Consider the following 6435-nt stretch of genomic DNA (forward strand, 5'->3'; position numbering starts at 1 on the left):
ATGTGTTTCAGCACATTAACATCAGGGGATACAAATAAGCCTCTGCAAACAAGAAGAGCATTTGATGCCATGCACAGATATAGAGTTTTGCTGACAGTGTTATACATAGAAATGCACCTTTCATTCAGATATACAATTCTCTCTAAAGAGGAAATCATAGCACAAAACACTTCTTTTACAATCAATATCTAATTGAAAACCTTATGCTTTTTGGAATTCATTTAACAGACACGGTTCAATGCCATTCCTGACGAAGGATGACGCCAAATATAACACATCTGCATCCTCGAATTTAGTTTAAAAGAAAAGAATGTGCAATAAGCTACCAAATTCATGAAAAACCACTAAACCTCTAGATAAACAGTGGATGTTGAGCAGGAGGGAAAACAACAATAAGGGAAAAAATGAGGGCACTGTGGCTGAAAGCAAAACTGAAGAAAAGGGTTTCAGGAGTAATTTGAACGATGGAGGGAGGTGATGAGGCAAAGGGATCTGAAGAGGAAGTTCCAACGGCAGGAGCTTAGTGGCTGAAACAGTGATGTCTAATGGTAAGGTGGAAGGACCAGAGAAAGAGGAGTAAACTGGTGTCAGGAGCACAGGGTGTGTGTGGAGGAGATTACTTAGAGAAGGTGGAGCAGAGCAGTGGAAGCATTTTCTTCTAGAAAATAATTCTAAACACGCCTATGTCCCTGAGAGTGTTGCAATGACAAAGCAGTGTTAAATATATTATGAATATAATATTCTAGATCAGATTATACCTCACTAGAAAAAAAAACCAAGAAGACCCAAAGGTAATCCAGTGAACTTGGTTCTAATGCATCAGAACATCACTTTTAAAGTGTTTAATATATTGTGTTCTTAATCAAATATAATTTCAATAAAAGTAAATGGTTAAAATGATGATAGGTACGCAATTTTCTTTCCACAAAATAAGCCACTGATGTCCTTGCAATCACTACAGTTTACAACCAACATGTTTTTCTCTTTGGCTTTTGTGCAACAGATGCCAGACTTATGTTTGTAGATTCAGTGGAAGTGAATACATGGCAACCTTTGGTGGCCATTTTATGTTTTACAGTGTGTTGCAATTTTTATTTACATAAAGTTCAGATTTATCTTTAATTGGAAGATCAAACTAATTGGTTCACTTCTTGATTAAATTAGCACCTGCATTCTTTTGATCAAAAAAAGCTTGTTTGTTCCATTATGTAGATCTGTTCATTTGACACTGATGCGTATGTTGTTTTTATCTCCCATGAGATAATCTGGAAAGTTGTTATATTTGTGATGTTAGCTCTCCTATTGGTAATCGGAGAGACATATATATTTAGAGTAATGTTGGGTTTGCTTGGAACCTCTACATCGAGGAGTTAATAGAAGTGTTAGTTTGACACGTAAGAGCTTAAAACCTAGAGGTTTGAACCAGCACAAGAATTCTTTCAAAAGCCATTATTTGATCAGAACATGAGTCTCAGTATCACTCCCCATTTGAGCTGATCCAGGAGGTTTGTGAGAGAGCAAACTGACTGAATTGGCTGTGCCTTAACATGAACTTTGTTCTTTAGGTAACATAGATTCTAGAAGGCCATCAAAAGGTGTTCTTACAAACTGTAATTAACCCATTACAAACTTTCTCATTGTATTTATACTTATCAAAATTGTACTTGTAGTATTTGCAGATTATTGTGCTTCATATTAATATTATTTTTGAATAAAGGTATTGGTTGATTCAGTCTGTAAACCTCCGTCTGTCTGATGATATCTCACATTTCAAGGAGAATTAGTATTGTGATGTAATTGTGTATGTAGCTGTGTAAGGGCAGCTCTTGCAGATTGTGGGGGCAAAGATCCCTAATGGGAACAGTCATCCTACTGCTGAAAGAGACAACAGCAATAAAAACCCCAAATTGTAACATCATAGGTAGCGTGAGTGAATGAATCATATAAGAAGTTAAACATTTAGTTTTCTTTTATTTGAATGTTTATGTGAGTGGAAGTCCTTTTTACAAGGCAAAAGTCACTAAGTGAAAGAGAGATAAGTGCACCTTTTATACACGTTTATCTTTGTCTATTTTTCTGTTTTGACAGTTGATAAATGTGTTAACCAATCTGATAAATTCATGTATCGAACTCAACTGCTCAAGAAGTAAACTCCAAGACATCAACTTCTCAATGAAGCCAATTGAAAGCTTTGAAGTGCTGAGGACGCAGCCCTAAGCTTTTGGTGGCTATCAAGACTTGGGTACGGTAGCATAGTGGTTGTGTTACTGGACTAGTAATCCAGAGGCCTGGACTAATAATCTGGAGTCATGAATTCAAATCCTGCCATGGCAGCTGGGGAATTTAAATTCAATTAATTAAATTCAATTAATTAAATAAAAAATCTGGAATTAAATACTAGTATCAGTAATGATGGCCATGAAACTACCGGATTGTCGTAAAAACCCATCTGGTTCACTAATGTCCTTTAGGGAAGGAAACCTGCCGTCCTTACCCGGTCTGGCCTATCTGTGACTCCAGATCCACAGCAATGTGGTTGATTCTTAATTGCACTCTGAAATGACCTAGCAAGCCACTCAGTTGTAAAATCTCGCTAAAAAAAGTCACAATAAGAATAAAACCGGACGGACCACCCGGCATCGGACCACTAGGCACCGGACACGACAATGGGAAACCAAGCCCAGTCGACCCTGCAAAGTCCCCCTCACTAACATCTGGGGACTTGTGCCAAAATTGGGAGAGCTGTCCCACAGACCAGTCAAGCAACAGCCTGACATAGCCATACTCACAGAATCATACCTTTCAGCCAATGTCACAGACTCTTCCATCACCATCCCTGCGTATGTCCTGTCCCACCAGCAGGACAAATCCACTAGAGGTGGCGGTACAGTGATATACAATCAGGAGGGAGTGGCCCTGGGAGTCCTCAACATTGACTCTGGACCCCATGAAATCTCATGGCATCAGGTCAAACATGGGCAAGGAAACCTCCTGCTGATTACCAGCTCCCTCAGCTGATGAATCAGTCCTTCTCCATGTTGGGAAGCACTGAGGGTAGCAAGGGCACAAAATGTACTCTGGGTGGGGGACTTCAATGTCCATCACCAAGAGTGGCTCGGTAGCACCACTACTGACCTAGCTGGCCGAGTCCTGAAGGACATAGCTGCTAGACTGGGCCTGCGGCAGGTGGTGAGCGAACCAACACGAGGGAAAAACTTACTTGACTTTGTCCTCACCAATCTACCTGTCGCAAATGCATCTGTCCATGACAGTATTGGTAGGAGTGACCACCGCACAGTCCTCGTGGAGATGAAGTCCCGTCTTCGCACTGAGGACACCATCCAACGTGTTGTGTGGCACTACCACCGTGCTAAATGGGATAGATTCAGAACAGATCTAGCAGCACAAAATTGGGCATCCATGAGGCACTGTGGGCCATCAGCAGCAGCAGAATTGTATTCCAGCACAATCTGTAACCTCATGGCCCGGCATATTCCTCACTCCACCATTACCAACAAACCAGGGGATCAACCCTGGTTCAATGAGGAGTGTAGAAGAGCATGCCAGGAGCAGCAGGCGTACCTAAAAATGAGGTGCCAACCTGGTGAAGCTACAACTCAGGACTACATGCATGCTAAACAGCGGAAGCAACATGCTACAGACAGAGCTAAGCGATTCCACAACCAACAGATCAGATCAAAGCTCTGCAGTCCTGCCACATCCAGTCGTGAATGGTGGTGGACAATTAAACAACTAACGGGAGGAGGAGGCTCTGCAAACATCCCCATCTTCAATAATGGCGGAGTCCAGCACGTGAGTGCAAAATACAAGGCTGAAGCGTTTGCAACCATCTTCAGCCAGAAGTGCAGAGTGGATGATCCATCTTGGCTGCCTCCCGATATCCCCACCATCACAGAAGCCAGTCTTCAGCCAATTCGATTCACGCCACGTGATATCAAGAAACGGCTGAGTGCACTGGATACAGCAAAGGCTATGGGCCCCGACAACATCCCGGCTGTAGTGCTGAAGACTTGAGCTCCAGAACTAGCTGTGCCTCCAGCCAAGCTGTTCCAGTACAGCTACAACACTGGCATCTACCCGACAATGTGGAAAATTGCCCAGGTATGTCCTGTCCACAAAAAGCAGGACAAATCCAATCCGGTCAATTACCGCCCCATCAGTCTACTCTCAATCATCAGCAAAGTGATGGAAGGTGTCGTCGACAGTGCTATCAAGTGGCACTTACTCACCAATAACCTGCTCACCGATGCTCAGTTTGGGTTCCGCCAGGACCACTCGGCTCCAGACCTCATTACAGCCTTGGTCCAAACATGGACAAAAGAGCTGAATTCCAGAGGTGAGGTGAGAGTGACTGCCCTTGACATGAAGGCAGCATTTGACCGAGTGTGGCACCAAGGAGCCTTAGTAAAATTGAATTCAATGGGAATCAGGGGGAAAACTCTCCAGTGGCTAGAGTCATACCTAGCACAAAGGAAGATGGTAGTGGTTGTTGGAGGCCAAGCATCTCAGCCCCAGGGCATTGCTGCAGGAGTTCCTCAGGGCAGTGTCCTAGGCCCAACCATCTTCAGCTGCTTCATCAATGACCTTCCCTCCATCATAAGGTCAGAAATGGGGATGTTCGCTGATGATTGCACAGTGTTCAGTTCCATTCGCAACCTCTCAAATAATGAAGCAGTCTGAGCCCGCATGCAGCAAGACCTGGACAACATCCAGGCTTGGGCTCATAAGTGGCAAGTAACATTCGTGCCAGATAAGTGCTAGGCAATGACCAACTCCAACAAGAGAGAGTCTAACCACCTCCCTCTGACATTCAACGGCATTATCATCGCCGAATCCCCCAACATCAACATCCTGGGGGTCACCATTGACCAGAAACTTAACTGGACCAGCCATATAAATACTGTGGCTACGAGAGCAGGTCAGAGGCTGGGTATTCTGCGGTGAGTGACTCACCTCCTGACTCCCCAAAGCCTTTCCACCATCTACATGGCACAAGTCAGGAGTGTGATGGAATACTCTCCACTTGCTTGGATGAGTGCAGCTCCAACAACACTCAAGAAGCTCGACACCATCCAGGACAAAGCAGCCCACTTGATTGGCACCCCATCCACCACCCTAAACATTCACTCCCTTCACCACCGGCGCACAGTGGCTGCAGTGTGTACCATCCACAGGATGCACTGCAGCAACTCGCCAAGGCTTCTTCGACAGCTCCTCCCAAACCCGCGACCTCTACCACCTAGAAGGACAAGAGCAGCAGGCACATGGGAACAACACCACCTGCACGTTCCCCTCCAAGTCACACACCATCCCGACTTGGAAATATATCGCCGTTCCTTCATTGTCGCTGGGTCAAAATCCTGGAACTCCCTTCCTAACAGCATTGTGGGAGAACCGTCACCACACGGACTGCAGTGGTTCAAGAAGGCAGCTCACCACCACCTTCTCAAGGGCATTTGCCTGAGGAAGGAGAAAATCTCCGAAAGCTTGTGAATTTAAAATAAAATTGCTGGACTATAACTTGGTGTTGTAAAATTGTTTACAATTCTCAAGGGCAATTAGGGATGGGCAATAAATGCTGGCCTCGCCAGCGACGCCCACATCCCATGAACGAATAAAAAAAAAGGAAATCATTAAGTTTGAGAATATCACAGTTTGACCTGTTTGTTCTGATATCTGTAGGGAAATGAGGATATTAATGGGTATGAATACAAATTCACTGATAGCGTGTTCCCAGCATAGAAACTCACTCGTAGGGAATCTGGATTGACGATTGGCCTACAACGCTCCAGTGCCAATTCTCCAACTCACGCTACCTTCAAGCATGGCTCTTCATTGGGGTTACCAGATCGGTGAATTTAACCTATTGAGACAAGGCAAGGAATTGGGATTAAAGAGATGGAGTAGAGCAGGTTGAATGGCCTCCCGTGTTCCTATGTTCCGTCTTTCTAAACTGAGAGGCCATGTCTATCTGCTCAGATGGGTGTAAATACTCCTCTGGCAACATACAAAGAAGAGCAGATGTCCTGACCAACATTCATCCCTCAACCAACACTACCAAAAAGAAGATGATCTGGTCACTTATTTGTTTGCTGTGCACAAATTATATGCTGCATTTGCCTACATAACAACAGTGACCATACTTCAAAATGTAATGAATTGGCTACGAAGCACTTTGGGGATGTGAAAGACACTATATAAATGCAAGTTCTTTTTCTTAAGCCAGTGTGGTGAGCAGAAAGCAAGGTTTTATTTTAATTGAGATGTTGCAACAGCTTATATAACTCTGTATGTTTTCCATATATTTTTGTTTTCCATATATTTTTGAGGTGATCATTTGTTAGGATGCTGGTCTATAGTTACTAAAGTCTGGACTGGTGGACAGCCTCAGTATCGGTTGGTTATACTCAAATG

Source organism: Heptranchias perlo, chromosome 2, assembly GCF_035084215.1.
Source record: "Heptranchias perlo isolate sHepPer1 chromosome 2, sHepPer1.hap1, whole genome shotgun sequence".
NCBI classification, from domain to species: domain Eukaryota; kingdom Metazoa; phylum Chordata; class Chondrichthyes; order Hexanchiformes; family Hexanchidae; genus Heptranchias; species Heptranchias perlo.